Source organism: Hippocampus zosterae, chromosome 4 (genome assembly GCF_025434085.1).
Source record: "Hippocampus zosterae strain Florida chromosome 4, ASM2543408v3, whole genome shotgun sequence".
Classification (NCBI taxonomy): domain Eukaryota; kingdom Metazoa; phylum Chordata; class Actinopteri; order Syngnathiformes; family Syngnathidae; genus Hippocampus; species Hippocampus zosterae.
In genome coordinates this window covers 27202774-27212082 of record NC_067454.1, presented here as the reverse complement: position 1 = coordinate 27212082, position 9309 = coordinate 27202774, and positions in this window count along the sequence as shown.

Below are 9309 nucleotides of genomic sequence, written 5' to 3'. Positions count from 1 at the left end.
GATCATGAGGGGCCTTAGTGTCCGAAGTATACCACACTACAAAAAACAAGAACTTCCTTTGCAAGGAAAAAATTGGAAGAGGCTTTCACAATTGGAGATGAAGGCATGCCGAATAAATGAGGTTGCCACTGTTGGCGTTGAGCATTACAAAGCTCAGCTTCAGGATGAGATAAGACAAATCTGGGAAGCGCAAAAGAAACAGAAGCGGCCCAAAGGAATGCAATGTTTTATTGACACTTTGGCAATGAGTGACAAAGAGAGAAGGACTTATTTCTTGAAGTGGATGAAGTTCATCTTTAATACCCATTCACGTGAAAAATTGACTGCTCTGCGTAACAAATTCAAAGAGCAATGCAGAAATAAAGACGCCAAACTCATTGCGGAGATTGATCAGAATTTGTCTGAGAGCTCCTTAGGAGTGGAACATTACATGAGAGAAATGGGACTCAACTACGAGGTTTCCATGCAGTCAGACGATAGCGCGGAGAAATTGGTTCATTTGCCTGCTGTCGCTGCTGAAATGCTGTTGGATGGTTATCCATTGGAGTTTTTGGACGGAGATGCATCAAACATCCCAGAGAAGTGGGTGACAGATGTTCTCATGGAGCTTCACAAGAAGGTCGGAGGGAAGAGCAGGCTGTTAGTTCTGGCTGTGCTTGGTGTTCAAAGTACTGGAAAATCAACTCTCCTCAACACCATGTTTGGCGTTCACTTTCCGGTCAGCAGCGGCAGATGTACAAGAGGGGCTTACATGCTGTTCCTCAGAGTTGGAGACGATATACAAACTGAGTTGGGTTGCGACTTCATCCTTCTCATTGATACCGAAGGTCTGAAATCCCCTGAGCTTGCACAACTCGAAGATAGCTACGAGCATGACAACCAACTGGCGACCTTCGTCATCGGCTTGAGTGATGTCACCGTGATCAACATTGCAATGGAGAATGCAGTCGAAATGAAAGACGTCCTGCAAATTGTCGTCCATGCCATCATGAGAATGAAACAAATAGGGAAAAAACCAATCTGTCATTTCGTGCACCAAAATGTGGCCGGAGTCTCAGCTCATACCAAAAACTTGACAGAACGTCAACATTTGTTGGACCAACTTAACGAAATGACAGAAATTGCATCCGAAATGGAGAGAAACCCTTTGATTCAGGCATTCACAGATGTGGTTGACTATGACTTGGAACACAACAACTGGAATATCCCGGGACTTTGGCATGGGACGCCTCCAATGGCACCAGTGAACATTGGTTACAGTGAGGCTGTCGCGGAGTTTAAGAAAAATCTCCTGGAGACAGTTGGAAAACAAAGGAGCGATGCCTTCTCAAAGCTCCCCGAGTTTCTCGAATGGATGAGAAGTCTGTGGAAGTCAGTGAAGTATGAGAACTTCATCTTTAGTTTCAGAAACACACTTGTGGCCCATGCTTACGACAGCCTCTGCAAAGAGTTTTCACAGTGGGAATGGGAGATGCGAAAAGAAATCCTCTCTTGGCAGACAGCAGCAGAATTTGAAATCTTAAATGCAAGCAGTGAGGCTGACTCGGAAACATGGGACGCAGTGGTGGCATCAAAGAAATCAGAACTATGCGGGGAAATTGAAGTACAAAAAGGCAAATTGAATGCCAAACTCTATGATTATTACCAAAAGAAAGACGGCCGTGTCAATTTGATCGAGAAATACAAAACGGACTTCATTAATAGTATCACAAGTGTGTCCAAGGATATTCTGTATTCAGTGAATACTAATTTGGACAGAGTCCTTGAGCTCAAGACCGGTTTGAAAAAGGCCCAGGACATCCAACGAGAGTACCGTGGTGTGATTGAAAAGAGAGTCATGAAACTTCTGAATGACTTCAAAGACGTCAGGCTGTCTGATGACCAACTGAGAGAGGAGTTTGACAAAATGTGGGCTACCACTACGGCCAACGTACCCACAGTGAACGAACAGGACATACCTGCCTACATTCTCGCCCAACTGAGGAAAAATGTTCTCCATCGGAACGTGAATGAGAACTTCAGAAAGATTGAAGACCTCATGCATTTTGGAATGGGCCCGTTTAAGACCAGAAGCGACCATGTTGACTCCATCATGAAGAAATTTCAACATATGTACAAGGGCAATTTACAATTGTTTGCAGACAATGTCATTGCAACGTCCATTCAGTTTATCCGTGATAAAACGAAGTCCAATGGTGACTACCATGACTCTTTCCTAAGGGATCTGCTGCAGAGGATTGATGAATTGCTTGATCAAGGATACAAGTGTCACCAAACCAATACTCAGTTCGAGATTGACCTCAAACTTTATATCTGTGGCATTGCCGCAAGAGAATTTCTCAAGATGCACCAACGATTCCTGTCGAACAATGACCCCCGAACGCAGTTGGAAAGGTACAAGCAACAATACTTGTCGGATTTTCTGGATTTATATAAAGAGAGCGATCACTGCCAACGCAAAGCAAACAATTTTGTCCAGCTTTGTATCAAGCCGGCCATTGAAGACTGCATCAACCGATCTTTGGGAATTGACATTGTCGATGAGATTTTGACAAGCAGTCATTCCATGACTTACAGTTCACGCTCGTGTTTCCAATTCGACATTCAGAGAGAGTTACTGCTGAAAGATGACTTCAACAGTTTTGTCAAGTACATTTGTTACTATGAAACGTATGTGAAGGATCAGATCCGTGATCACATACGCCAAAAAATGGACCAAGACGGTTTATTGTGCAAATTGAAGAAGAAGAAGTTGGAGGATGTAGTTTGTAAGTTATTAAATGCAATTGAGCAGGCCTCAAAAAAGTTGTCAGATGATGACACAAACATTCCGAATCTCGTCAACCAAGTGCGCAAATGTCTGATTAAAGACATTGTAATATCAGAAGAGGCACAACAGCACAGTCTGTTCCAGATCCAAAGCACGTGCGAGTCATTTAAACAAAGCTTCATTGGAGCCTTGATGACATTAAAGGAAACACTCCTTGATGAATTTTCCAACACTGACAGCACAACCGAAACGCTCAATAAACTTGCAATCAAACCACAGAATGAGCTATTCACGAGAACATTCGGATGTGGACAGCAGTGTCCATTTTGTAAAGTTCCCTGTGAAGCAGGTGGCAAAGAACACAGAAAACATCATGCGGCTGTACATCGACCACAGGGTCTTGGAACTTACATGAATCATATCACAGAAGACCTCGTTGAATCTCTGTGTACAACTGACGTGCAGAGTGATTGTATATTTTCCAACCCCACAAAAGAAGGAGAGTGGGTTCAATACAAAGACTACGCAACCGTCTTTCCTGACTGGCACATTCCCCCAGATCCCACAATGGAAGCATCAGACTATTGGAAGTATGTCCTGGTACGCTACAATAACCAATTTGCAAAAGAGTTTGAGGCCAAGCCGGCAAATGTTCCACAGGCCTGGAAGAGAATCACAAAGGAGCAAGCGCTGAAGGGTTTGAGAGACACTTTCAGCATTAAAGGAGATCATTTGCAGTCTGTAAATTTGTGAGGTCAAAATTGATATGCAGTGTGCCCGCGTGGGGTAGACAAATGAAGAGAAGAAAAGAGTTCAAAATAAGTCAGTTTTGCTTGTTGAAAATGAACATTGTTAAAAATGAATCTACGTACCTCCCCGCCTCTCATTATTATATTGTCTCGATATAATCGCATGAATGTGTTTCTTTTATGCTTCCTGATTGAAATCTGGACCCCTCAGGAGCCCGAATCGATTTGTAAACTGCAGAAAATAAATTAAAAGCCTTCGAAGGAACTGTTCATCGCCTCCAGCCTTTATTTGGATTACCAACATTCTCCTCGTCGGAAATTCAACGAACATACGGGGAAGAGGAGGCCGCTCTTCCCCCAACAGTGCTTATCTCTGTCTACCACTATAATTGCATAGTACTGCAGGAAAACAGAGCCATCGGTCCTCACCTCACAGACCAAAGAGGAGAAAACAAAAGATGGTTTTATCGACAGACACATTTGTTTGTGCATAAAATTTCATAGAACATTGTTATGTTCTTTATAGAATTTAAATCTGATCTTGAGATTTGGAATGACAAGACAATTTCAAAACTTTAAACAGTGCATGCACCAATGTTCCTCCCACAAATGACATCACTTTTCTCACAAAACACCTAGCAGGTCCACATTCCTGCACTTCATTTGTCTTCCTAAACTGGAGTGAATCAGTAGTTGAATATGTGAGGCCTGCTTTATCCATGAAAAAAACAACTTAACTACAGGACAGCAGGCACAGGATCAGGACTATCAATGATCAAGAGGCTTAAACTAAGAGGTAAATGTACACACCCTCAGCAATTGTTATGAATTGTTTTTAAACAGCATGTTTGCTTGTTTGTCTGTTTGTTTGTTTGTTTTATTGAGCATATATAGTACACGCAATAACAGGTTGACAAAGGTCAAAAAAAATTATAAAAGGAAAATTAGAAATAGTTAAAAGAGAAAAAAAACCACACATCACAGTTATATGCTCAAAGGAGTAGGAATAAGTAAATAACTTATCTAGTCCTACCCCTTATTATGTAACTGAATTGTTCATTTATCAAAACAAAGAAATGAAAAACTACATATCATTAAATATTTTTACCCTTGTGTATACTATGCTATTCTATTTCTACACCTTTTGGTTTGTATATATATAGTTATTCTTTCTTCTTTTGTATTTCGATTTTCTGATATTCATTATAATTAGCATTCCTTGAATACAATTGTTAAGTTGATCAAAATCCAAAACAAGAACAAACAGTTATATTACTATATTTTATAAGTATATCAAATGTATCTATTTTAATTCAGATTCATGTAGTTATTTTGCACTAATCTTTTGAATTTGTTTTTGAACTCCTCCAACGATTTGCTCATTTTCAGATCCGTTTCAAGCTTATTCCATAGATTGACACCAATTACTGATACACACCTTTGCTTAATGTTTGTTCTTGTTCTGGATTTTTTGTATTGATTAGTGCCCCTTAGATGATACCAGCTCTCTCTAATTTCAAAAAGCTGCTGGATATTTTGGCAAAGGAGGTTGTTATGTGCTTTATACATTAATTGAGTAATTTTGTAGTCAACCATGTCGTAGAATTTCATTGTGTTTAATTTGATGAATATTGGATTTGTGGGTTCTATATATTTCGACCTGTTGATTATTCTGATTGCTTTTTTTTGTAATTTTAAAACAGGGAGTGTGTTTGTTTTACAGGCTTTTCCCCATATTTCTACACAGTAGGTCAGATATGGTAGTAATAATGAGTAATATAATGTATACAAGGAGCTCTTATTCAACACATCCTTCGTTTTGTGGAGTATCCCGATAGTTTTGGATACTTTTCTTTTTATGTTATCTATGTGTGGCTTCCAGGATAGTTTGGTATCTATTACTAGTCCAAGAAACTTATATTCATAGACTCGTTCTATTTCAATTGAATTTATCTTTATTTTAATTTGGTCTTTAATTGGTCTTGTGCCAAAAACAACTAGCTTAGTTTTTGTTAAATTTAAAGATAATTTGTTTTTGTCAAACCATTTTTTAAATTTTGTCAATTCGTTTTCTACAGTTTTCAGGAGTAGTTTCATATTTTTTCCAGAGCAGTAAAAGGTTGTATCATCAGCGAAAAGGACGCATTTGAATTGTTTTGACACACTACAGATATCATTAATATATAAAATGAACAGTTTTGGTCCAATCACTGACCCCTGAGGCACTCCATGGATAATCTTCAGTAAGTTGGATTTTTTGTTTTTGAACTGCACATACTGATATCTGTTTTCTAAACAACTTTCAATCCACTTATGTGCTGTGCCTCTGATACCATATCTCTCTAATTTTTTCAATAATATAGCATGGTCTATAGTATCAAAAGCTTTTTTTAGATCTAGCAAAATCCCGACCGTGTATTCTTTATTATCTATATTAGTGGCTATTGCTTCCACAAACTCCATTGCTGCCAATAAGGTGGTCCGTTTTTCTCTGAAGCCATATTGATTTTCACTTAATACCATGTGTTTATCAATGAAGTTATCGAGTCTGCGAGAAAATAATTTTTCAAATATTTTTGAAAATTGTGGTCACAGTGATATAGGTCTATAATTTGTTATGAATTGTCTTTCACCATTTTTAAAAATTGGAATAACTTTAGCTGTTTTCATTTTTGATGGAAAAATACCAACTTTAAATGACAGGTTGCATATATATGTAAAGGGTCGCACTACAAGTTCTATAATATGTTTTACTATTGACATATCAATATTAAAACAGTCGGTTGAGTTTTTGCTTTGATATGTTTTTACAATATTTAATATTCCATTTTGATTCACAGCAGTAAGAAACATTGTGGAAGGATTCTATGTGTTTATGTATTTCTAAAGAGTTTATTGGATCAGGAATTTGTTTTGCTAAGTTACTGCCAATATTAACAAAATATTCATTAAATTAATTTGCTATTTCTGCCGTTTCCTCAATAATTTTTTGTCTTTGTATTTTTGTCTTTCATAAAATACTCCAGATAATCTACTTTATTAGAGTTATTTCTAATTACATGATTTAAGATTTTCCAGATTTCTTGAGTATTACTTTTATTTTGCTCTAATAATGCATGAAAATGGTCTCTCTTACTAGCTCTTATAATATTTACTAATTTGTTTTTATAAGTCTTATATTTTGTTTCAGCTTCATTAGTTCTGGATTTTAGAAACGATTTGTATAGATTGTTTTTCTTTTTACATGCATTTTCACTGCCTTTTGTTATCCATGGCTTACTTTGTCCATTGAATTTTCTGGTGACTTTAATTACTGGGAAATGTTTATCGTATAAGGAGGTTATGGTTGACTGAAATGCTTCAAACGCAGTGTTTGGATCATCATTTGTGTAGACCTCAGACCAATTTTGCTTGTCTAGGTCGAGCTTGAAAGCTGCAATGGAATGTTGGGTTCTGAGTCTTATTTCTGATGTATGGGTTATTGGTTTTGTTTTTCTAGGAAAGTAATTGTGTAGGACTACAAAGACTGGTAGATGGTCACTTATATCAGTTATGAGAAGTCCACTTTCCTTTTTGTGATCAATCTTATTTATAAATATGTTATCTATCAATGTGGCCGTATCCACTGTTATTCTGCTGGGTCTCAGAATGACTGGGAATAGAACGTTGCTATACATTGTATTTATGAAATCTGTAGTTTTTTTGTGTCCATTTGGGTTTAATAAGTTGATGTTAAAATCGCCACATATTATTCGTGTTTTCTTGTCATTAGAACAACTCAGCATATCTGTCAGTTTTTTATTAAATGTGTCTAGACAAGATCCTGGTGTCCTATAATCGCAACTTAAAATAACATTTGAGGCATTTTTCATGTGTATTTCCAAAGTTAGACATTCCATTAGAATCTCAGTTGTGTTTGTCAAGCTCTCAATTTTGCAGCATTTCAGTGTTTTATCTACATGTATTGCAACTCCCCCTCCTTTTTTGTCTTCCCTATGAGTTGCATACATTTCATATCCATCAATTTTCATTTCACTTGTTTTTTCATCATCAAGCCAAGTTTCTGATATGGCAATAATTGTAAATTTATTAAATGTACCGGTAGTTAAATATTCTTCGATTTTGGTGAAATTTTTGTATAGACTTCTACTATTTATATGTATCACTGAAAATGTATTTTTCAGTTCTACATTTGAGTTGAATTGTTAATCAGTATAATACTTTGAGTTTGTTCTGCTGTGATTATGATTGAAGAAATTATTGTCTGGATCCAAGTTGTTCTCTGGATCGAATGTCTTATGTTCAGCGTAATCAAAGATTTTAGAGTCCATGTTTGTGTTGTTTGTTTCCTATATGTATTTAGTCATTAAGTTTCGTCTGTTGGTAATCAGCTCTCAGCATGTTGAAGTGGAGCCCTTTGAATTGGAGTACTGGTGCGGGGGTGGACGATGAGTTTGTCGTGCCTCAAGTAGGCAATTTCCCCTCTTTCACGTGCCGCTTTTAGTTTTGGAAGCAATTCTTTTCTTTTTTGACGTACAGCATCTGTACAATCTTCATTAATGTAAATTTTGGTGCCTTTTAAGTATTTTGCTCTCTGTAGTATCATTGTTTTGTCCTTATATTTTTCAAACTTCACCACGACTGGTCTTGGTCGAGGTCTTCCCGATTCGTATCTCCCCGTGCGGTGGACATTTTCCACCTCGATTGTCTCCTTTAATTGCAGTTGGTCCTTGAAGATTTTCTGCACTTTTTCCTCCGTTTCGGTCCACGTTTCTCCTTGCCTTTCTTCAATTCCATCGATTATCAAGTTATTTCTTTTAGATTGTCCCTCTAAGTAGTCCATCTTGTCAGTAAAAACAAGCATACTGTCACATACTTTATAGATTTCAGTTTGCATGGCTTTGCAATGGTCAGTTCCATTCGTTTGTTGTTTTTTAATGTCATCAACCTCCTTTTGGGTAAAATTAAGACTTGTTTTCAGTTCTTGAACTTCCCTGGAAAAAATGTCGAGTCGTGTGTTTGTTGAATCCAGTATCATCTTTACAAATCCTTTGAAGTGATCCTGTTGTTGCTGAATAAGTGCTGTGAACAGTTCTTTTTGTTGCGTGAGTAGTTCGTTGACTTGCGTAAGGGTCATGAATTCTTCGTCCTGTTTAATATCTTGTCCTCGTTTGAGCGGCATTTTTCGGGTTTTGTTGCTAGTCAGCTGTCAGCTAGTTGATGAGGTGTGCTGTGATCTTTGTGCCAACCCGGAAGTTGGTGACGTGGCAGTGAGCCTGTGGCCTCCCCTGACGGAACCGCCGCAGTGTTCGAAGTTTTCCGCCGCTGCTGCCGGATTAGCCGTTCAGCAGGCTGGTCTCAAGTGGTGGTAGCTCTGGCTGCCGGCGCCGCCGCCACCGGAGTCCCGAAGCGTCCTCTCGCCCAACCACGCCGGCTGGCTATCGCTTGCTCGCGCTGCCTTGGTGGTCGAGCGTGCCGTGCCGTGCCTCCGCCGCCGCTGCCTCCTCCGCCACCACCGCCTCTTCCCTCACTGCGATTCCCTCTCTGACTTCCTTCTTGTGTTTGTACTCAATACTGGCCAAACTTGCAGCGTGCACCAGGAAGAGTCCTTCCTTTGTCGGACGTTGTTGCCTGTATAGGAGCTGCTGTGCCGGTGACCGTGCAATAACTCCACGTTGGGGTGTGCCAGGAGCACCGCGGTCTGACAACGTCTAACTGGAGGGCTAAAACCTGCGCCGTCCTCCACGCCGGGAGAGGAGAGCGGTACATCTGGTTTGGGGTCTGAAAGTT